This window comes from Plecotus auritus (assembly GCF_963455305.1).
Source record: "Plecotus auritus genome assembly, chromosome: 2".
In the NCBI taxonomy this organism is placed as follows: domain Eukaryota; kingdom Metazoa; phylum Chordata; class Mammalia; order Chiroptera; family Vespertilionidae; genus Plecotus; species Plecotus auritus.
In genome coordinates, this window is record NC_137771.1 from 182,272,410 (window position 1) to 182,297,159 (window position 24,750).

The 24,750-nt window shown below is 46.0% G+C and overlaps 1 protein-coding gene across 7 annotated transcripts in view; it reads right to left on the reverse strand.

Annotated features, from left to right (window-relative positions):
- ST6GAL1 (ST6 beta-galactoside alpha-2,6-sialyltransferase 1) overlaps positions 1-24,750 on the reverse strand; it is a 112,090-nt gene that overhangs the window by 72,907 nt on the left and 14,433 nt on the right. For all 7 annotated transcript variants that reach the window (XM_080654051.1, XM_080654046.1, XM_080654047.1 and 4 more), the window contains exon 2: positions 13,782-13,914. The gene's annotated coding sequence lies outside the window, so the exon portion shown is untranslated. The remainder of the gene's footprint in view (positions 1-13,781; positions 13,915-24,750) is intronic.

The following is a 24,750-nucleotide window of genomic DNA, read 5'->3' on the forward strand; positions in this document are numbered from 1 at the left end:
AATCCCCTAAAGTAATGTAGGTAGCATTCAGTAAATGGACTTCTCAGAATTCGAGAATTGGTCTTCAAATACAGATCCGACTTTAAGTATCAACTCTGTTTCTAATTCTTATAGTGAGGGGGGATAGAGATGGGGGATGAGACAAAAAGAGAATGTCAAACAATTGAAGATAATACATCAAAGGAAAGGAAAGACCTCTAAAGTCACACCTTCCTGTGTGACCTTGAACAAGTCACATACTTCTCTGGGTCTCAAAATTCTCTGTGGTAAACTGAGGGGTTGAAATGGATCGGTGGTCTTCTAACGGTGTTCCAGAAACCCTAGATAGTCTGTGGAAATCCTAAGAGGCTATCTCAGGGTAAGGAGAGAGACAAGTGTGCCCCCATGCAGCTTCAGGAAGCTTCCCTGGGGAGGCTTTCTACTGAAGAAGCAGTTCCACAGTCGTCGGTCCTTAGCCCTTTGGAATTTAATGCTTTCCCCAAGGTCACCAGCATCGCCCACCCCCCCCCCAAATTACCAGTTCTCTCCAGACACATAATCCAAGAATAGTAAGGCAAGGAAGGTACCTGGGGTGCAAAATTAAGGAAGCCCTCACTCTCAGGATTGTGCAAGTCAGGTTGGCACCCAATTGTGAGGGCCTCTTTAAATGTTGAACCCAAGACACCTGGCCTCATGCTAGTACCAGCCCTGAGTCCCTAGCCATTCTTCAGTGCCCATCCTCACTAACCTCTTTGGCATTTGGCACTGCCTGCCACCCTCTCTGAAAATTTCTGACCAGCCCTCCATGGCACTGCCTTCCATGGGGACAGTGTTCAGTGCTCAGCTTCTTTCTGGCTCCTCTTTCCTCCTGGCAAGAGGAGGGGGATAAAGAGAGAAATGGAGGGGAAAGAAAAGCATGCCAGGCAAGGGAAAAGCATGGGGGAGGGGAGCTGTTGAGTCTGGCTTTTGACAGGCTGAGTTTGAGGGGTTTGCTGAAGTGCAACAGGCAGGTGGGCAAAGCAGGTATGAACCCCAGAAGTGGTCAGAACAGAGAGATTTTCTCCTCTTACCTGGCAGAATCTTCTCTCCCACACACTTCTTTCTTTTCCCCACCACTCCTGCCCAAGTCAGGTCCATGTTATCGAATATTAGCACCCTCATGGTACCCTCTTAACCCGTGCCTGCTTCCCTCTTTCTCCTCACTGCAAAATTCCTCTCCCAAGTCCAGCTCTGAATAACCATGCCCTTCCTGGGAGACTTAAAATGGTGTCTTCCATGTTTGCTCCGCTAAGTCCAAATTTCTGAGTCTAGCACACAAGACTGTGCTCCCTCCTCACCCCCACGCCTCCAAGCAACACCCACCACATGCAAATGTGCCCCTAAGCTGTATGCCACCTACTGCACCATCACTGCCTGCACTGCCCTGGCCTGCTGTCCTGCTTTTGCTCCAGCTCTTTCTTCCGTCAGTGCACCCTCACTCCAATTGCACCTGTTGAATCTTTGTATCTTTAACAGCATACCCACTTTCTTCTCTTCCCTAATCTGCATCCAGGCTTGCCAACGCCTAGAGCTGTTTGCAGATTTTGGAGTGTACACTTCCCTTTCTGCTCAGCCAATGTCAGTGCAATACCAATTTAGGCATACCTCAGCGATACTGAAGGTTCAGTTCCAGACCACAACAAGAAAGCGAATGTTTCAATTTAGAAAAAACACATCTGTGACATGCAATAAAGCAAAGTACACTAAAATGAGGTATGCCTATATTGCAAAAGCAAGGCCCTTGCCCGGGACTCAGCTAAGAGCCACAGAGTAAAAAACAGCAGCTGCCAGGAGACCCAGACACCCAAGTACGTTACATTAGGAAGTTTGTCAGCTGCAGGGAAGCAGCCATCTCCACCTGGTTATCTCTTTATTTCCATTTGCACCTAGCCCAGCTGTGGGCTCCAGCAGGCTCCCCGTAAATACTAAGTGAATTAAATTAATGAGATCCTCCTGCTGGTAGCAGATAACTAATTCCAGAAAAAAATAATTATGGAACCATTTTTATGAAAAGTAATTTTCTTGCCTTTTCCATGGAAGGATGACCCCACCAATAATGGAAATGTTCTAAAACCACGTTGTGCTGATGGTTGCACAAGTCAGTAAATTTTCTTAAAAAAAAAAAAAAAAAAAAAACCTGAATTTACACTTAAAACAAGTTAATGTCATGGAGTATAAAGCTGTTTTTTAAAATCTGTATAATGAGCCCTGGCCAGGTGGTTCAGCTGGTTGGAGCATCATCCCATACAAAAAAAGGTTTCAGGTTTGATCCCGGTCAGGGCACATACCTAGGTTGAAGGTTCAGTCCCATCAGGGTACATACAGGAGGCAACCAATCCATATATCTCTCGCTCTTCTGTTCTCTCTAAAAATCCATAAAAGCATATCCTCAAAGCAGAATGGTGACTGCAAGGACCGGAGGGAAGTGGCAAAATGGAAACTGTTAGTGAGAACAGTTTCCATTTTGCAAGATGAAAAATGTTCAGATCGATCAGAAACCAAGATGGCGGCATAGGTAAACACCTGAAATTGCTGCCACACGCAACCACTTCAAAACTACAACTAAAAGACAAAACGGACATCATCCAGAACCACAGGAAGGCTGGCTGAGTGGAAATTCTACAACTAGAAGGAAAGAGAAAAGCACACTGATACTCAGAGGAGGTGGGGAAGAAAAGTGCAGAGGTACCGAGCTGCGTGCTTGAAAAGGGCTGGCAACTGAGTACACGGTTGTCTTTTCAATCAGGAGGGAGACACAAGCTCCCGATTGCTCTGAACTCCAGTTCTGGGTGAGACTCTGGAGACCCAGACTCATATAGGAGGAACTGGACTGTCTGGCATCGGGCAGAACTCAAGGGCAGCTTTCTCTCAGAGGTGCTTGCAGCAATTACCGAGGGACACTGAGATATGGGGGCCTCTTAGGGCAAGGCTGAGGGTCAGCCATTGCTGTTTGCTCCACCCTGTTGATTCCCTGAGACCCCGCCCCACCCAAGCTGTGCACAGAGGCTTTTGCATATGAATGGTCTGGCCCTTTGCAATCTAAAATTACCTAACAAACTGCAGCTGGGTCAGAGAGCTCAAGAACTTCCAAAAAAAGGCCCAAGGGCCCACTGCAGCTTCCATTGCTTCACAGCTGGGCCTCATTTGGGCACCTCCACCCCAAACAAAGAAGAGGAATCTGAAGATCTCTCCATAACTCCTGCTGGGTGGCCTCAGGCAGAGGCTAAATTAGCACCTCCTTGGAGATCCAAGAGCCAGTGTACCCAGTGGTCAGAGTGGGACCATCCAGATTACAACTCATCACATCCATAAGAGACACACTCAGAGGGCAGACTCAGTGAGCACCAAAGCCCCACTGAAGCAAGTCTTGCCCCATAAGGGTGTCTCCAGTACAGAAGTTCTCCCATCATAGACAAAGCTGATCCTCACAGCCAATTGGCCTGGAGGTCAATTCCTCCCAGTGATACCAACAATAATCAAGGCTTAACTACAACAAGACTGTGCACACAGCCCACAAAGGGGTGCACCAAGAGTGTCCACCTCAGGTAATTGGGGAGGTGGAGCCACTGGACCCTACAGGGCACCTAGCACACAAAGCCACTCTATCAACACAGGGAAGCAGCCAAAATGTGGAGAAAAAGAAACAGGTCACAAATGAAAGAAATGGAGGAAAGCAAACGACTGGATATACAGTTCAAAATCACGGTTATAAAGTTTTTCAAGAATTTTCTAGAAACCACCGATAAATTTAGTGAGACCTTCAAGGAAATGAAAAAGGACCAACTAGAAATTAAGCATACACTGACTGAAATAAAGAATAATATACAGAGATCCAACAGCAGACTAGAGGAGAGCAAGAATCAAGTCAAAGATTTGAAATACAAAGAAGCAAAAAACACCCAACTGGAAAAGCAAAAATAAAAAAGAATCCAAAAATATGAAGATAGTGTAAGGAGCCTCTGGGACAACCTCAAAGGTACCAACATCCGAATTATGGGGGTGCCAGAAGAAGAGAGAGAGCAAGATATTGAAAACCTATTTGAAGAAAAAATGACCGGAAATTTCCCCTACCTGGTGAAAGAAATAGACTTACAAGTCCAGGAAGCGCACAGAACCCCAAACAAAAGGAATCCAAAGAGGACCACACCAAGACACATCATAATAAAAATGCCAAGAGCAAAAGACAAAGACAGAATATTAAAAGCAGCAAGAAAAAAAACAATTACCTACAATGGAGTACCCATACGACTGTCAGCTGATTTCTCAAAAGAAACTATGCAGGCCAGACAGGAGTGGCAAGAAATATTCAAAGTTATGAATAGCAAGAACCTACAACCAAGATTACTCTACCCAGCAAAGCTATCATTCAGCATTGAAGGTCAGATAAAAAGCTTCACAGATCAGAAAGAGCTAAAGGAGTTAGTTCATCACTGCCAAACCAGTATTATATGAAATGCTGAAAGGTATTCTTTAAGAAGAGGAAGAAGAAGAAAAAGGTAAAGATAAAAATTATGAACAACAAATACATATCTATCAACAAGTGAATCTAAAAATCAAGTGAATAAAAAAATCTGATGAACAGAATAAACTGGTGGATATAACAGAATCAGGGGCATAGAAAGGGATTGGACTGACAATTCTCTGGGGGAAAGGAGTGTGGGGATGCCGGAAGAGACTGGACAAAAATCATACACCTATGGATGAGGACAGTGCGGGAGGGAGGTAAGGGCAGAGGGTGGGGTGGGAACCAGGTGGAGGGGAGTTATGGGGGGGAAAAAGAGGAATATCTGTAATACTCTGAACAATAAAGAGTTATTTAAAATATATATATAAATAAATAAATAATGAAAAGAAAAAAACAAAAAAAGAAAAATGTTCAGCTCATTGGAGAACATATATTTTAACACTATTAAATGGTACACTTAAAAATGGTTAAGATGGGCCCTAGCTGGTTTGGCTCAGTGGATAGAGCGTCGGCCTGTGGACTGAAGGGTCCCAGGTTCAATTCTAGTCAAGGGCACATGCCCGGGTTGTGGGCTCGATCCCCAGTAAGGGACATGCAGCTGATCAATGATTCTCTCTCTTCATTGATGTTTCTATCTCTCTCTATCCCTCTCCCTTCTTCTATGAAATAAATAAAAATATATTTTTTGAAAAATGGTTAACATGGTAAATTTTATGCTAGGTGCATTTTACCACAATAAAAACTTTTTAAGGATAATATATAGAATAGAATAGAATAGAATAGAATAGAATAGAATAGAATAGAATACAATAGAATACAATACAATACAATACAATACAATACAATACAATACAATACAATACAATACACAGGAAAAATCTGTATAATGATCAAAACCACCATGATGACACACTGTGTTTGGTTGAGTAATAAACTGACTGAATCATGTGCACACTCAAAAACAAGCAATAAAAAAGAAGGCACAGCTTTGTAAGGCCTGGATCTGAGCTTATTCTCAGTCCCCCTGGGATCATGCAAGGTGAAGGTCGCTACTGCTGCTGCACAGGCAGGTGATTGAGAGACTGGGGACCAGTGCGGTCATGTGCTGTCCCCCAAGGTCAAGGCTGCTACATCCTCCTCCTCGTCTCTTCCCACAGTGTGTGTAAGCCCGTCCTGAGTGCACACCAGGCTCAGAGAACAGAACTGTGTCTTCAGAGCCAGAGCCCCACTCACACCCAGACAGCCCATGCCCAGTACAGGCCTCCAAGGAGCAGCCCATTCCCTTGGGAAAGCACTTCCCACCTATTCCAGTTCCAGTCTCAACATCACACATGCTGATGCCCCAGAGAACCCATGGTGAGCCCTCCCCTTTCCCCACATGCTCCTAAGTGGGGAGCCTGAGGCCTTTCCTGTTCTCACAGCAGGGTGCACGCCACATGAGGTTCTATCCACCCTAGCACAGAGGTATCACAGCATAAGGACTAAAAGGGTAGATTTGAGTGTCAGACCATCTGGGTTCAAATCCCAACTTACTCAGCAATTACTAGCTACGAGACCTCTCTGTGCCTCAGTGTTCTCCCTTTTTTCACAAATTGGAGATAATAGTACTTAACTCAGGATTTGGGGGGGAATTAAATGAGTTACTATGTAAAAAGCACTTTGTACCTGGCACATAAGTGTAATTGCTAGCTATCATTGTTATTTTTTCCAGCATTAGAGGGGCCTCTCCATCTATAAGTGGAGATAACAGGAGATGCTAAGTGTAGAAAAGGCCTGCAGTCATGGCAGCTTCCCTCGGCACTTCAGACACTTCCCTTGACCCTGAGAAAATAATCATCCTGGGTCAACTCTAGCAGCTTCTTCACCTCAGCCGTAAGGTTGTGATGTTGAAACACTGGAATCAGGAAGGGCCTGGGTGGAGAGAACTTACCCCACAGCACATTACAAAATCAGCACAGGTTGTTGACTCATCTATGGGGAAATACATATATACTTTCTATAAAATATCACTTTCCTGGGGCCACCAAAACAATGAAGAAGAAAGAATTTCCTCTTGCTTCTCACATTTAAAAAGTACAGACTGAGGTCTAGAGTGACAAGAAAAGTAAGAGTCACACAACTACTCATTAGAGAAATGCAAATTAAGACCATAATGAGATACCACTGCCCACCTATTAAAACAACTAAAATAAAAATATGACAACACATCACCCTGGCTGGCATTGCTTAGTGATTAGAGTGTTGGCCTGCACCCTGGAGAGTCTTGGGTTTGATTCCGGTCAAGGGCATGTACCTGGGTTACGGGTTCAAACCCTGCCCCATTTGGGGCACATGCAACCAATCGATGTGTCTCTCTTACAACAATGTTTCTCTCTTCTCTCTCTCTCCCCATTCCCTGCCCTTCCACTCTCTAAAAATGAATGCAAAAAAATATCCTCATTCCTCATTTGGTGTTGACATATATATATATCAATACCAAATGCTGGCAAGGAAGTGGAGAGAGTAAATCTCTCTTACATTGCTGGTGGGAATGTGAAATGATACAGCCACTGTAGAAAGAGTTTGGCAGTGTCTCAGAAGATTGCATAGTGTATGGTTCTATTTATAGAACATTCTCAAAATGACAAAATCATACAAATGAAAAATAGGGGTGGGGGCTAGGCCAGTGTGACAATGAAGGGGTGGCATGAGGGAGTTGTTTGAGGTGATGGAACAGTGTGTATCGATTGCAGTGATAGCACCACTCATCTACCCATTCGAGAAGATGACATAGAGGACCATACACACATTTTACCAATTTCAGATTCCTGGTTTTGACATTGTACTGTAATTATGTAAGATGATATAACAGGAAGAAATGAAATAAAGGATGCACCAGACACCTCTGTAGTATCTTTGCAACTTTCTGTAAATCTGCAATGTTTGCAAATAAAAGAAAAACATTTTAAGGAGGTGCACAGCCAATAAGTAGGGCAACTGAGATTCTAGTCCACACCCTTCTACTCTCAAATTCCAGTGCTTCAATCATATTATTTACAATTTTGCATGCACCTGACATTCTGTATCTCCATGCCTTTGCACATACAAACTTCTACCTAGACTGTCCTTCCCCCATCTAGCTAATTTATAATTTCCTTTAAGACCCAATTCACACACCTTCTCCTCTAAGACGCGTCCCTGGCTTCACTCAAGATTCCTGACCTTCTTTCGTACTTCCTGTGCATAGCACTTATTCAACTGAATTGTGACCCTACCCCTAACCCACCACATGCAAGCTACAGAATTGGAAAATATATTTGCAAGCATCTCCCAATAAAGCACTAGTCTGTAGAATATATAAAGAACTCATAACTCAATTATAAGAAAACAAATAACCCAATTTTTTTTTAATGAACAGAAGATCTGAACAGACATTTTACCAAAGGAACTATGCAGATGGCAAATAAAAATATGATATGAAAATATTATAAACATAATTAATCTATAGGGAAATGCAAATAAAACGACAATAAGAGAACCACACATCTATTAAATAGCTAAACTTAAAAAGACTGACTATATCCAGTGTTGGCAAGAAAGTTGGCAGCTTCTTAAAAAGTTAAACATACCCTACTATATGATCCAGCCATTCTACTCCTAGATACTTACCCAAGAGAGCAGAATGCATATGTTCTCACAAAAACTTTTTCACACATGCTTATAGTAGCTTTATTTCAACAGCCAAAAAACTGTGAGTAACCCATTCACCTATGTTTGTGAATAGGTGAATAGATAAACAAATTGTGGTATTTCCATACAATAGGATACAATTCAGCAACAAAGGAATGAACTATTAATATAGACAACATGAATGAATACCAGTAGAATTATACTGATGTAAGAAGAGTGCATACTATATTATGCTATTTACAGAAAGTTCTAGAAAATGCAAAGTAACCAATAGTAATAGAAAGCAGATTAGTGATAGCCTGGGCATGGGAGGCAAGGACATAGAGAGGGGCAGGAGGCAAGGATAAGGTGATGGAGAAAACTTTGGGGGGTAGTGGTTATATTCATTAATTTGATTGGGGGAGAATTTCATGAGTATATACAAATGTCAAAACTCATCAAGTTGTGCAATTTAAACACCCATAGGTTTTTGTCGATTATACTTCAGTAGAGATATATGAAAAAAAAAATGAGTACCATTTAATGGTCATCTAATTTGTGGGAAAACATTATATAAGTAACTAGAGGCTCGGTGCACGAAATTCGTGCACTGGGGGGGGGGGGTGTCCCTCAGCCCAGCCTGCACCCTCTCCAATCTGGGACACCTCGGGGGATGTCTGACTGCCGGTTGTTTAGGCCCAGTCCCTAAACCAGCATTCAGACATCCCTCTCACAATCCAGGACTGCTGGCTCCTAACCGCTCACCTACCTACCTGCCTGCCTGCCTGCCTGCCTGCCTGCCTGATTGCCCCTAACCGCTTCTGCCTGCCAGCCTGATCACCCCCTAACCACTCCCCTGCTGGCCTGATTAACACCTAACTGCTCCCCTGTCAGCCCGATTGCCCCCAACTGTCCTCCCCTGCTGGCCTGATCTCGCCCCCAACTGCCCTCTCTGCCAGCCAATTTGGTTCTGATTGGTCGGTTTCTATGCCAGTCAGTGTCAAAAGCTCCGCCTCCTAGGCAGCCAGTGGCTCCTCACACTTCACCCAGATTTGGTTCTGATTGGTCAGTTTCTATGCCAGTCAACGTCTCTGGGCCTATCAATGGGGCCTGATCAGAAAGGCAGGGCTGATCAGCAGCCCAGGTGGAGGCCTGGAGAGAAATGGAGGCGTGGCTGCTGGCCCAGCACAGAGACAAAGAGAGAGGCAAGTGCTGATCAACAGCTGCTACACAGGCTACAGATCAGACCCTGTTTCTCTCTTTAGGCCTCTCTCCAGGCCTGATTCGCAGCCCCCTCAGCAGTCAGTGCTAGGTCACCACGCTTGCAGCCATAGCAGTCAGTGCTGGGTCACCACAACAACCCAGCACTGACTACAGGACTGACTTCCGGTTGGTCGAGCCTCTGGTCATTGTGGATGTGATGGACCCAAGGTTTTTATATATTAGGATGATTAATCTTCACTCTAGGTAGTTATTGTTCAGCCATTGTACAGATCAGGTAAGAAAGGCCAGGGAGTCTTGCAGCTATGATCAAGCCAGCTCAAAACCAGTCGAAGGTCTCCAATGCTGGGGCACTTTTCTCTGTATTGTGATGCCTTCCCACAGTGGTGAATTCCCAGCATGAAGCCATAGGTGATAGTCCCCTGGCCTAAGCAAGTCCTAGTTTAGGAAGGATCTGAAAGAAGGAGGGTTAAGGGCTGGCTCGCTGAGAAGCCAAGGATCCCTGGCATTATTGAGAGGACATCTTCTCCATACTGTGTTGCTACTGCCACAAATTCCTCTAACAACCAAACCCAACCTGTCACAGGGACTGGGCCAGACAAGCCAAAGCAGAAAGCAGGCTATAGCTGCTCCCTAGAACATTCCTCCCTATGCAGCCAGAGGGTTTGGTGTGAAGGACCCTGACCAGGCATTCAGAAGAGTAGATTCCAGTTTCACTTGTGTCATAGACAAGACCATTCTCCTTTCTGGGCCTCCATTTCCTCAGATGTAAGATGTGGAGGCCAACCAACAAGCTTTCCAAAGAACCCTTTCAAGCCTGATTCACATTCTGAGTGCCCTACTGATTGGAGATTTTTCTCCTGAAGTTGATCAGGTGCCACTGATGGAAAAGATTCCTGACTGCCTACAAAACCATACACTCAGCTCCCCGACCCACCCCAGCTCTGCTGGAAAAGACACCTACCTAACTTATCAGTGCCTACCCATTCACTCCTTCTACCATGCTGCCTCCTCCCTAGGCCCTACCTCTCTGCAAAAGTCTTCCAAAGACCCCGACCCACCTTTTGCTGCTCTGTTCCCCAGTTAGCAGACTGATCTATTTTCAGAAGTCTGGGAACCCTGGGACACAGAGCAATTTGAGACATAATTTCCCCCTTTAGAATTCTTACAAAAGATTGGAGCTGAGTAGCTACAGGATGGTATATGTCATATAAAATCTTGATGTAGGGAGCTCCTCCCTTTGTCACACCTGTTTACCCAAGGATGAGCCAGAATTTCTTGGGCAAACAGGCTGGGATATTTAGATGGGCACACAGTACGCTTTCAGTAAATATCTATGAACTGAATTAAATCCCTCTTGCCAAAGGAATAATCTCTTACCCAAATACAGAGGAAAACCAAACAGTATGTTTGGTTCCCTTGGAAAGAGCACTGAGAGTCCAGAGGCTGAGAAAGCCCCTGCTTCTAACTGGCTGAGGGATGTGAGGCCACCAGCATGCCACCTCACTCCTGGGGCATCACAGGAATAAGGAAACTACACTAAAGGCCTCTGGATGCTCCCAGCTCCAATGCTTTCTTACTGTACACGGAAGAGCCACTGAGACTGAAAGGAACAGTGTGGCCTTTTGTAAAGCTCCAAGCACTTTAAGCTGCAACTGTTCAGGTAGCTTCAAAGACGGAATGATGTTCCTCAGGGAAAGGGGCCCTACTTGGTTGAAACTTGGCCTGGGAACTCCAATCCAGGTAGGCCAGTGCTTGCTGTAAAAAGTGCTCACTAACTTTGAGGAGCCGGGAAGTCACAGACAGGCTTAGTTTATATATCTATTGCTTACCAGCTGTGAAATCTCGGGCAGGCTCTTCACCTCTGCAAGACTCAATGTAAACTTCTGCTGCATGGTGATAGAAATACTTACCTTGCTAGGTCATTGCAGAATTAAATGAGATCATGCAGGCAGAACACAAAGCACAATGCCTGGAGCCATCATGAGCTCAAACACTCTTCCTTTCCCCATACACATACCTAAAGGTCCTCAGAATAAGATCTTCTCAGCTGATTTCACTGGCTTAGAAAACCAGGCCCCTGTTGAGGAAAGGGGCTTAATTTCTAGCACTCCAGAGGGATACCTCGTGATGTGCATTGGGGCTGTGGAAGCAGGTGCAGGAGAGGGACCGAGAAGGATAGAGGCACCCAGAGACCATCCACCATTCCCCCTTACCAGTCCTATGCGAGGGCTTAGTGAACAAGTGGCCTCCGGAGTGGTGTCCCATCCCATCCTCCCAGCCTGGTTCCCTGCCTCCCAGGAGCACAGACCTTCACCTCAAGCAGGAAAATCACCCGCTGTGGGGCCTGGCTTCTTAAAATGAGAGTGTAGGACCAGATAGCCTCTATGGTCCTTTATCATTTTCTGAACTACAACTCTACAGAGTCAACTGATGCTTAACTGATGCCTTACCTTATCTCATCCCCTCCTTCAGGACTGAGGAAAGAGGTGAAGAGAAGGAACCAAGAGGTTCAGAAAGTAGAGGGAGAGGGCAGAAGCTGGGGCTCCATTATGCTAATTTAATTAGCTCTAATCTGCTGACAGCAGGGCCTTGAAGAAAGAGGCTTTTGTTTAAATTTCACATTTGGCAGGAAGTGCCCCTTCTCCTCCTCCCTCCTCTAACCCCCACCTCTCTGCCCCCCCCACCCCCCCCCCCCCTTTAGAGCTTATGAGTCAAAAGATCTGATTTCAGTCCTGGCTTTCACAACTGGTAGCGCTGGGGCTTCCTGTTCACACTTCTCTGACCAACTTCTTGATTTTTCCAGCAAGAAAATTTGCCCCAGATGTTGGTCAGTAAATGGAGAGTTTTCATCTGCCCTTATGAAAGGATGTCAGTAATTCACAGATTCCCCCAAGTAGCAAGAGCCAACGGGGGAAATGCCAGCGACTTCTCTCCATTCAATAAACCAGCCCTAGACAGTTTGGCTCAGTAGATAGAGCATCCACCTGAGGACCAAAGGGTCCCAGGTTCAATTCTGGTCAAGGGCACGTACCTTGGCTGCAGGCTTCTCCGCAGCCTAGGCCCTGGTCGGGGCTTATGCAGGAGGCAACTAATCAATGTGTTTCCCTTACATCAATGTTTCTCTCTGTCTTCCCCTCTCTCTTCCACTCTCCCTAAATATCAATGGAAAAATATCCTCAGGTGAGGATTGACAAAAAAATTAAAATAAAATAAAAATAAACCAAAGATTTACCAATCAACTAAACCCTCTCTGTCCATAAGGAGGGAGCCTCACAGAATGCAATGCGTTTTATTTCCACTCTCTTATAGGACCCTCACAACTGTCTAATGAGATAACAAGAACAGAAATCTCACTCTCATTCATTCATTTAAAGAATGCTTATGGAGCACCTACTGTTCACAGGAGGGGAAGTAGAGGGAGGCACTGGTGACATGACTTGCCCATGCCACCCAGCCTGTTGGTGGTAGAGCAAGCTCTGGAACCAGAGATGTGCTGGTAACCTGAATCTCCAGAACAAAACAGCCCTGGTTTGCAGCACTGGCTCATGTCCGCTGTGTAAATTTTCCCACCAAGGCCAATTTCAAGCAGCCAACAATCTCTTAACAACCAGTTTGCCAAATTCCTGAATATTTAAAAATCTGCTCTCAAGAGCCTCCAGACTAGAAACAAGTTCTCCTGCTCCTGAGTATTCTTTCTGCTTCACCTCTCTACCTCCAAGCGAGAGGCGTCAACATGCATAGAGGCTTAAAGAGTAACCTTAATAAAAACCACCTGGAGGACTGTTCACAGCAATAGGATTTCAGGCATGTTGTTTCTTCTACATCAGCAGTTTTCCAAATGTCCTATGAGCACATGTTTCCTTTATAATCAGAACATATATAGGTAATTAAAGACATTTTTTAGTGAGCTTAATGGAACATTTTGCAATAACCTCCTACACACAATTTCTGTTACTCTGTTTCCCTTTGGTCAGAGAGAAAGAGAAAGGGAGAGAGAAAGGAAGGGAGAGAGGGAGAGAGAGAGAGAGAGAGAGAGAGAGAGAGAGAGAGAGAGAGAACGAGTTTCCTAAGAATTCAACTTCCCTTGCAGAACAGAACAGGTGCACCTAAGTTAAGCATTCACCTGAATCAGGTGCAGTTTTACCTAGAGAATAAATTTACTACCTTTGGAGTTCAAATTTCACCAGCAATTGGGTGAATTCAACTCCCTGTTAAGATTACAAAAGATCTGCTCTGAAAATTCACAGCCTCTTTGGCCACCAAATGACCTTGCCTCCCAATGGGCTGGGGTGGAAGCAGATGGTTTGACTGAACCAGGAACAACTGCTCCTTCTTTCCTGAGCCTTTGAGGAGGAGGCTTTCACACAGTCCCCACCACCACCCCAACTGTAAACATTCTGTCCTCTCTGTCCTCAAGGGGTCTTACCTCAGCGCTGGAACAGAGACGTGGCACCAGGGCTGGGTCAGGGTCAAGGAGGCCAGCTCTCTTCAGCTGGGACCCATAGCTGCTTTCCACTGGGCTGCTGATTGAGGAGGTGGCACAGTGGGCTCTACCTTGCCTGTAGAGAAGAAACAAACAAAGCAAAGTTGCCTGGGGAGCACCAGAAGCGCATATGCTAATACCTGCAGGAGGGTAAGCACCCTTGCCCCTCCCACTCCCAGCCCTGGTCACTCCTCCTAGGTCAGAGCCCCTTCCAGAACAGCCTCACCTGAAGAGCCCAATCTCCTCCCCAGGGTTCAAACTGGCCTTCTATTCACCCAGACCTCCCCACTTCTGGAGCTGAGTAATTTCACAGTGAACTGAAGATTAAGCAAAGCAAACTACTCCAGTCACTGAATCCTAATGCTACTTACTCGCTATTATTGGTAAGAAAAATAAGGGTAAACCCCAAGTTTTGTGTTTAGATAAGGCATGGTGGACAACTGATTTTAATCAACAAATACATCGAAGTTGCTCAAGTCTCCCTGTGAGCTATCATATATTGTTTATAATGTTACAAATGTAAATTCCATTTCTAATTTATTTTGGGAGCATTTATAACGGAACCTAAATTTTCAACCCATATATTATTATAGCTGTCTGGGTGGATAACATTTGTTTTTAAAGCCATTGTTCTTCTTAGTGCCAAAGAAATTTATGTTCATTCTAGAAATTTTAAAAAATATAATTTAGACAAGAGGAGAAAAGTTATCCATTCTTTCTCCACCCACCCAAGATAACTACAGATAACACACCCTTCCTGGTTTTATTTTATTATCCAGTTTTTTTATAAAGATGCAATAAAACCAGACAATTTATGTGGCTGTACCATAAATTTACCCCACCCCCAAAAGGCTGGACATTTAAGTCATTTCCAACATTTTTTGGTAATTACAAATAGTGCTTTGTAAAACTTAGTCTCTGGGGGAAAGTCATGGTTATATCCATAAGACACAGTTTTAGAAGTCAAATTGCTGAATCAAAGAGTTTCCAAATTTCTCATGTGTAACATTTCTAGTGGAAATGAGTGTGGGCTTCAAGGAGTCTGGATTTTAATATTTCCTGCTCACACTCAGTCCAGCCCAAGTCTAAGAAAAGATCCATGATGATAACATAAGCTCCCCAAATCAAGCTTGGGGAGAAGGGTACATGAGTAAGAATTGGTAAGGAGGGAAAAAGTGAAAAATCCACTGAGGAACAGAGAAGGAATGTTAATACACAAGGGCGGTGTCCAGGAACAAGAGATCCTGAGACACAGAGAAACAAGCGTCATCCTGGTGCCACTGGGCTGACATAAAATAAAACAGAAGCTGAAGTGAGCCATTTAAGGGCATGGAAATGTCAAGGTCTTACAAAGATTCAGGGCAGATCAGAGCAAACTACAAAGGCATCAGGTGAGATGGAAAAATAAAGAGTTGCTTGCAGCATTTGAGCATTTTGCTTCTGTTTATAATTGATGCTAACAAAACACCAGGAGCCAGAGTCACTATGGAGAGAGTGAGCCAGGCCAGGAAGAGACCTCTACCTGCAAACACAGTTGAGCTGGTGGCCACCTGGGAGCCTGCCAGCAAAGAGCCTTCCCCGGGGAACAGGAGCAAGGTGCTCTGGGAGTGTGGGGACTACTGGCTGCTGACCCACCTGCCTCCTTAACAGGAAGGAGGCCCCCACTCTCCACCCCTCTCTAGCCAGCCTCTCACTTCTCTCTTTTTACTCCATCCAGGCCAAACCTTCAGTGAGAGATGGATAATTCACCAAGTAACCTGTCTAAACAGACTGAATGGATTTCTGTGGCCCTGTGATCCAGGCAAAGACCCTGGGGACAAGTCTCATTCTCCTTCCTAGCTGACCAGCCCCCTTACCACTCCATCCCCTGTACCCAGCACTCCAGACTAATGAGGGAATGGGGGGGAGGGGTGGGAGGTTTCCATTAATGCTTTTTAAATTCTTTGGAAGATGGCTTGCAGACTTCCAATGTTACTAAAATAGGCAAGTCTTTACCTGTCCAACCTACCATACCCCCCACCCACTTATACTTTGGGCATCTCCTGATAGTCAAAGCGTGGAATTTTCATTTAATAGCAACTCACCCATAAATAAGGGCACTGGACCAATCAGAGGCTTTCAAAATTACAACTATGAAAAAAGACTACAGTGAGCTGGAAGCAGATCCTAAAGCTTAAAGGAAAGGTAGTGAGGGCTCTAGAGAAGCAAATGCCATCCACGAGATCAAGTGATGGGGCTGTGGGGACCTGCAGAAGAAGAGGAAGTTGGCCTATGAAGAGAACAGGGCAGAGGCCTGGGGTGAAGCAGACAGGAAACCGTGCAGCCACAGAGAAACCAGATGCATGGTGACTTTCTAGTGGCTGCGAGGCTTATCTGTACTTCCTACGTTTTATTTGTGTAAGCATACCCTGAATCACTTCAATAAACGTCTGAAAAGCTTGGTTTAGACCAGCTCTGGGGTCCCAGCTAGCTCTGGCTCACTGAAGGCTAACGGGGCTGTGCATGAGAACAGGGCACTTGCCCATGAGCCACTGCTTGGTTTTGTGGTAGGGCTTTGCCCATCCATTGTATCTACTCAAAGCCCTTTTTCTTAACCTTCCTTCCAAAGGTTGTGCCTGGGCTTTGATCGATGAGGCAACTAGGCGTAACTTTGCAAAACCATGAGAAATCAACAATAACAGAGCTGTAGAGACTAGATTCTTCTATTATAAGATCTTTCTGTTAAGTGGTTGATATTAACTCCTCCTGATTACAGGGTCCCCTTGCATCCCCTTTGCCCCTGAGCCACCCTGGGTGTCTTGGCAGTTTCAATAGTGTCTATTTCATGCACGACCCCACTGTATCCTGTGTGTCTTCTGCTTCCTGACCTCCCTCCTATTACACAAGGGTTTACTGACTTGACATCTAGATCTGGTTTCACTATTTTCCCAAGGCCTAACAAGCCAAGTTTTACTTTCCTCTTTTCTCATGTTCAGGGCCTGTCTTCTGCTTTATTTATCCCTGCTGCCCTCACTCCTCTGGCATTGTCACCCCACCTTCCGGCCCCTGACAGCAGCTCCTCTGCTAATTTCCTTTCTCCTCCACCCTGTCACTCCCAGAAGCATCAGAAGATAATTCTGAGGAAGAGAGCTGATAAGGGAGAGGCTGTCTTGGCCTCATTAACTCCCTAGAGCCTCCCGCAGGTGTTTCCTTCGGGGGTACAGAGTGTGAGGCACTGACCACAGACCAGAACTAGGATTTACCGAGACCTCCAAGAATCAAACAAGTTCATAAAATGAACCAAGAACATACACCCCAATGATTTCACGATCTAGCATTCCCTGATGTAAGAATCCTCCAAGCAGGCCATTACTAAAGGGCTAGGTTTTGAGTCAGAGAATGGGTTAGCTTGTCACAGGAGCAGGGCTCTGGCCCCAAGTTCTTGGCTTAAATAAGTGATCACCACAAGGCACACAGGAGCCTTGGAGTAAAAGATAACCTGTTAACACTAGGACAATTATTCCACATTATCTGGGAGGTGAGCAGTTGTTCTGATTGTGTTTAGAGATGGAAGCTAAATTAGCTAAGAGCTTTTTATTGATTCTTGTGCATGAAACATTCCAAGATCTGGGTCTCTGCAAATTTGCTGAGCTCTACAGTGAGATCAGAAGACACTACACCCAAAGTACAGTCAGAACTTCTGCTAAAATCAGAAAACTTCCTGCCCTCCCCTTCCTAAACTCTTGCCCTATGTGAATGGTTCATCTGTGGAGCCCAAACCCAACATCATAGGACTCCTATCCTAGTCCAAGGGGTAACCACAGTGTTCCTTTATATTTTTAATTTTAAAATTGGGGGGTGGAGGGGGAGAGCACTCTATGTACTAAATTATTCACTTATTCCTCACACAATCCTGAGGCCAAAAGAGTTCTCTATTTTCAGGTGAGGAAAGAGGGCTTAAGTAAGGAGTCCATACATAAAACTGATAAGTGACTAAGCCAGAATCCCACACTAGCCTTCCTCCCCAAGGCCTTTCTTCCTGCCAGTGTTAGCAGCTAGGCCAAGCTCTTTCAATAGAGCTGAAATTAAAGATGAGCTGAACACTGAATACACAGGTTCTGACAAAAAGAGAAATGATATAAGAATTTATTTTTCAGAGAACTAGAAAAAGGAAGTGCTTCTGCCATGGCCTTATGCAAAATATGGGAGGGAAAGTACCCTACTGTTTCTTTGTATTGTTACTATGTTTTCTACAGCAAACAATCAATCAATTTCTATTGTGCCTACTTGTGGTGCCCATCTGGATATATGAAGAGACACTAAGCCCCTTTTTCAGTCAAAGCAGTACACCTACATGATTTCAGGCCCCGCCCCGCCCATTCACACCCCTAATTTCTGTTGCCCAATTGCAATAACTGTCAACTCTTATCTATGTCTAGAGTTGCCTCAGTATACCTAAATAGCATGCTTATATGACTCTTTTTTTCAATGTTAAGTATTATTCATTAACTTCCTACATCAGAAAATGAGGATTTAGCTCTTTTACCTCCATTCCACATACCTCTTCTACTTGCCACATCTTTTAATATAGCTGTACTGTGGCAGATAGTAAGAAGCTAGGAAAATTCCTGGGTGAATGGAAAGGGGAAACTAAGATAAGAAAATTAAACAAGGCCAAACAGTTTAGGCAGCTTGCAGCTAGCTTGTGAATCGAAAGACCTTATCTTCCCCAACCAAGGACATTTGAGAGTAAATGGTTTATACCTCCGTCCCTAACCAGAGAATACATAGCTTAAATCACCCTGGCCTGGGAAAATAGAGAAAAAAGACCCAATTAATGCCACTTGTGCCAGCTAAACCCAAGGATAGATATCACTTGATGGGGGAAATGTTAGGTAGACTAGATAACTGTTCGGGCAGGAAAGGGGGGACAGGAGAAAAAGAGGAGCTAACCTCAACCACTAAATAAAGAAGCTAGCAAGCCAACTTAGGACTTGCCAAACAAGATGACCAGATGTATGTACAAACATTCTGAGATCAGCCACAGCAAGGTAGAAGGGGACTTTGAATCCTAGTCTGCTACTCAAGCTATTGGGCAGGGGAATTTTGAAACCTATAGGGGAAAGTGTATAAAACCCCCCTTGAAACCTTGCCAGGCAGAGCACTCAGACTCGCTGAGTTGCCTGCTTTTGCTTTATGCCAAGTGTATTTTTAATAAATTTGCTTGCTTTGCTTCCTTAATAAATTTGCTTGCTTTGCTTCAACGCTGCTGTCTATCACTTGTCTGAAATCACTTGATTGACAAGAGCCAAAGGAGGGGACAGCCCTACCCCTCCAACTCAATGGGCTGTCCAGTAACAATAACATTTTTTTTAATTGAGTCAACACTATAAGTTACATTATCATGACCAGATAAATTATTGCTGGCACCTCAGCCATGTGGTATGTTATGATAATTCCTCTCTTGTACATTCTTTAGTTGTCAGTACTTCTCACTAATTCGGCCAACTTTTCAACAGTTCTTTTTTTCTTTTCTTTTAGGATTTATTTTTTCTTTATTTTATATTTTTTCATCACCGTTTATTCCCCCTATACCCTCTTCCACCTCCACCCCCCCCACCCTCTACAATCACCGCACTATTGTCCGTGTCCATGAGTTTTTCTTTTTTCTTTTTTGCTAAATCCCTCCTAGCTTCCCCCAACAGCCCGACCCCCCCACCACCACCACCACCAGAACTGTCTGCCTGCTCTCTTTGAGTCTGTCTCTATTTTGTTTATTAGTTCAGTTTGTTCATTAAATTCTACATATGAGTAAAATCAAATATGGTACTTGTCTTTCTCTGACTGGCTTATTTCACTTAGCATAATCTTCTCCATTCTGGAACCTTCTGTCCACCTACTCCAGCCCAAGCTAATTAGTGGCTCTCTGTTAAAGAGAACATCCATTTCTACTGGCTTATTCCCTAACATTAGAGGAATGTGCCTACAGAAGCTTCCTCAGAAAGGATGTATAGAGAGGGAGGGGGTTAAAATAGTTGAGACTCCTCATGTCTGAAAATGCCAGTATTCCACCCACACATTTGATTAATAATTTGTCCAGATATAAATTCTCAGTTGGAAATAATTTTCTCTCAGAATTGTAAAGGTATGGCTTCATTGTCTTCTAGTTTCTAATGTTAGTGTAGAATCAGATTTCTATTCTTATATGTAACTAGAGGTCCAGTGCACGAAATTTGTGCATGGGTAGGGTTCCTAGCGGCTGCTGGCCACTGGCCGGGACCTCCCTTCCCTGGCTGCTGCCACCGCTGGCCAGGGCCTGCCTTTCCCGGCTGCTGGCCGGGGCCTTCCTTCGGTTCACACTGCCCCCTGGTGGTCAGTGCACGTCATAGCAAGCAATTGAACTCCCAGTAGGTCGAACTCCCAAGGGGACACTTTGCTTATTAGGCTTTTATATATATACTAAAGGCCCGGTGCATGAAATTCATGCACGGGGGTGTGTGTCCCTCAGCCCAGCCTGCACCCTCTCCAATCTGGGACCCCAGTAGGATCGGGCCTAAACAGGCAGTCAGACATCCCTCTCACAATCCAGGACTGCTGACTCCCAACTGCTCACCTGCCTGCCTTCCTGATTGCCCCTAACTGCTTCTGCCTGCCAGCCTGATCACCCCCTAACCACTCCCCTGCCAGCCTGATTGCCCCTAACTGCCCTCCCCTGCAGGCCTGGTCACCCCTAACTGTCCTCTCCTGCAGGCCTGGGTCCCCCCCAACTGCCCTTCCTTGCAGGCCTGGTCCCCCGCAATTGCCCTTCCCTGCAGGCCTGGTCGTCCCCAACTTCCCTCCTCTGCTGGCCTGGTCACCTCTAACTGCCCTCCCCTGCAGGCTTGATCGCCCCCAACTGCCCTCTCTTGCAGGCCTGGTCCCTCCCAACTGTCCTCTCCTGCTGGCCTGATTACCCACAACTGCCCTCCCTTGCAGGCCTGGTCCCTCCCAACTGCCCTCCTCTGCTGGCCATCTTGTGGTGGCCATCTTGTGTCCAGATGGAGGCACCCATCTTTGACCACATGAGGAAAGTCATCTTGTGTGTTGGAGTGATAGTCAATTTGCATATTACTCTTTTATTAGATAGGACTAGTGGCCCAGTGCACGAAATTCATACACTTGTGGGGGGGTGTCCCTCAGCCCGGCCTGCACCCTCTCCAATCTGGGACCCCTCGGGAGATGTCCAGACTTCCCTCTCGCAACCTGGGACTGCTGGCTCCTAACCGCTCACCAGCCTGCCTGATCCCCCTAACCATTCTGCCTGCCAGCCTTCTCACCCCCAACTGCCCCCCTTGCCAGCCTGCTTGCCCCCAACTGCCCTCTCCTCCTGGCCTGATCGCCCCTAACTGCCTCTGCCTCAGCCCCGCCACTATGGCTTTGTCTGGAAGGATGTCCAGAAGGTCTCCCAGAAGGTCTCCCAGTCTATTTAGCATATTGCACTTTTATAGATAGAGGCCTGGTGCATGGTTGGGGGCCAGCTGGTCTGCCCTAAAGGGGGTTCTGGATCAGAGTAGGGGGTCCCTTTGGGGGATGGGCCAGCCTGGGGAGGGGCTGGGGCAGTTTGAAGGCCAACCACGCCCCCATCGGGGTGGGGGTCCCCACTGGGGGTGGTGCCAGCCTGGGTGAGGGGCTGGGGCAGTTTGAAGGCTGGCCACGCTCCCATCGTGATGAAGGTCCCCGCTGGGGGGGCGTGGCCAGCCTGAGTGAGAGGCTGAGGGCTGTTTGGGGGCAGTTTGCAGGCTGGCCAAGCCCCTGGCTTTGTCCAGAAAGATATCCGGAAGGTCTCTGGAAAGTCTCCCAGTCTAATTAGCATCTTACTCTTTTATTAGTATGGATAGATAGTTTGAGGGTTATTTTTTCCCCCTCTGTCTATAAACTTTTCCTCACTACCCAGACATGCTGCATACTTTCACTCCTCTGGGCTTTGAAAGTCTGCAGACTATCCTGAGCCAAACTGGGTGAGCTCCAATACCAGCAGAGGGCATAAGCCCTGTGGGCTCACCTGCTGGGGGTGTCCCTACTGTCAGCTCCTGTCTCCTCCCACAATGGGTGGATCTAATGTCAAATCCTTGTGTGAACCTCCTTCTGTCTGGTCCTGCTGCTCTCCCCACCTCCCACCCTAAATGCCTACAAACCTCTCCTGTGGAGGTCTCACCTCTTCTCCGACCCCACCCTGCCCCTGCCTCTTGCTCCAGCAGCAATGTGTGCAGCTCCCTTGCATCTGTGCCCCGATCTCACATGCTCATCTCTCCTCCTAGATGGAGGCCCCTCCAGGGAGAGGCTGGACCTGTGTATCTCCATATCCACAGTGCCTAGCAGAGTGTCTGGCCCATTAGGTGACCAATAACTGAGAATAACCATCGACAAGTGCTATGACATTAAAAATTACTACCACTTATTAAAAATTGCTAACTACATGCCTGCACTGGGTTAAGCACTAGCTAGCACTCACACAATGCTATGGGGTAGAAATGATCCACAGATTACAGATGAGAAACCAAGGGTCAGAGAAGTTCCCAAGTTCACCCAGCTGACAAGTGCCACATCCAAAATTAAACCCAAGTCTACTGGTGGCAAAGCATATGTTTTTTACCCCCCGCTATAACAAGGACTCTCTCAGAAAGTTGCCCCTGAAGATGGTGATGGTAAAGGCAGAGTTGCCCCCCAGCCCTCCCTCTGGAAGTCACCTGAACTGTCTGGGAGATAAGGGTAGAACTCTCCAAGAGTGAAAGCATTTCGGGGGGGAGTGGTGACTTTCTCCATCTCTTCCCTATCCATTCTTTCCTTTCCTCCAAATTTACAGGCCAGAACAAGATGTTTATTGTGTAGAGCAAAAAAGGAACCAGCACAAGCCCTCTAGCAAGAAGCATCTTCTGGGGATTTCTTACTAATGCTGTCAAGAACCACCCCCAGCTCAGGCCCTGGGCCAGCCTCCTCCCAACATGGTACAATTGACAAAAGCAATCCCTGCGGTCTGCTTAGATGTATGATGATTCAGCCTAACTGCCTTTGTCAGAGCTCCCTCACTGCCTTCCTCCCTCTCTCACCTAGGATACACTCCCATGACCCTGGCTCCCAATAGGATAAGAAAAACAAGAGCAAGGTCCCAAACCAGGGCTCAGCTCTATGGATCAGCCCAGAGAACATTCCCTATTGCATCTTGCTGTTTGTCTCTCACTCAAGGCCAGAGGTGACAGGTAGAAGAAGGACTGTCCTGTGGGCCAGAAGGACTCACCAGAGCCCCAGGTGTTCCCCACCATGGGCTCCTGCAGCCCCACCTTACCTAGAGAGCACCAGCTCATGGCCAGTGGTGGCTGAGTGCATCCTGGTCTCAGTGGGCAGACAGCGTGGATCGGGAGAGCTGAGCTCACTCCACGAGGCCTCCTAAGGGCTGGGCACATGCTGGGCCCAGGACCATCAGAGAGCCCAGTCAGTGTCCTGATGATCAGGAGGCCATTGTCTAACACAGCTACCCTCATATAACATAGTGAGTGCAGTACAAGAGATAAAGGTCTTCTCTTCCCTTTGTATGTCATGGAGTCATGAAGTTGAGGGGCTTATCCTGAGCTGTGAATGAGCTAGAAGGCCAGTCTAGGCATAGAAGAGAGACCATTGAGATGAGGAAGGAACCAATCATTGCAGAAGTAAGAAGTTGGCTCTCTCAAAAACCACCGCCCCCATCACCCCAACACACAACAGGACTTTTGGACCCCCAGCAGCATGTGAGGCCCCATCCCAGACCCAAGAACAATCCTGATCCTTCCTGGAGCAAATGTAAATTGCCTCAGGCTACACTAGCTCAGTGCTGAGGTCTGGCTGCTGGCCCACCCCATATGATGTGGTGTCAAAGCCCAGTGTCATTGAGGCTAGGGCCTGCCTTGTCCTCATCAGTACTCCTGGAGAAGAAACACTACTCCAGAGCCCCCTGACCTTTGTTTCACTGCCCCACCCCCTCTGCATCCCTTTTCTAGACCATGAGCCTCTATCAGACAGACATAGCAGGGCCTGCTCGCCTGGCAGCTCTGACATTCCTCCCTGTAGCCTGGCATGTCTGGAACACCCTGCTCTGCCCTGTATAACTCACCAAGCTGTTGACAGCCATCCCAACTCAACTCTCTGGCCCAGACTTTCCCAGCAAGCCAACTGCTTGCCTCCTCCCTCCCTTCGACCTCCCACCACAGCCCCTAGCTGGTTATCTGAGACAGGAGAGCACAGCTTCTTGCCTATTAACTGCCTGTTAACCAGTTGTTTGTTGCAAGTCTACAGGGACCCAGTCAATGACTGTGGGAGTTTTTATAGACACCTGTGGGCACTTTAATAGATGTCTGTGAGTTCACAGAAGCACAAGGAGTGCCAGTGCGTCAGCAATAACAAACCCTTCTGTGTAGCTCTTTTATACTTCCTCAACTTTTCACATCTATAATCTAATTTGAACACAAAAACAAATCTGGGGGTAGACAGCCCTACCATTATTATCCCCTTTAGGGATAAGGAAATTAGGGTACAGATCAAGTAACTTGGGGTCACTGGATAGCAGAGTCTGAACCACAATTTAATCTTTTATATTTACCTATAAAATCTACATGTAAAATATATTTCTATTTCATAGGTCCACATGTATGTAATTATATAAAATAGATTTATTTTTTATAAAGAATTAACCTATACAATAGTTTTTTACATTTATTTGTATGTTTATACTTTGTGTTCACAAAGTTGTCTAATTCATGTCTCCCGTGCACTACAAGTCATAGTACAGAAGAAGAACCGTGGGCTTGGGAGTACAGGCAGCTCAGAGGTTCAAATCACAATCTTACCACTGTGCGTTTTGGGCAGATAAATCTCTCTCTCTTAATTTCAGTTTCTCATCTGTATCAGAGGGCTAATAATACCC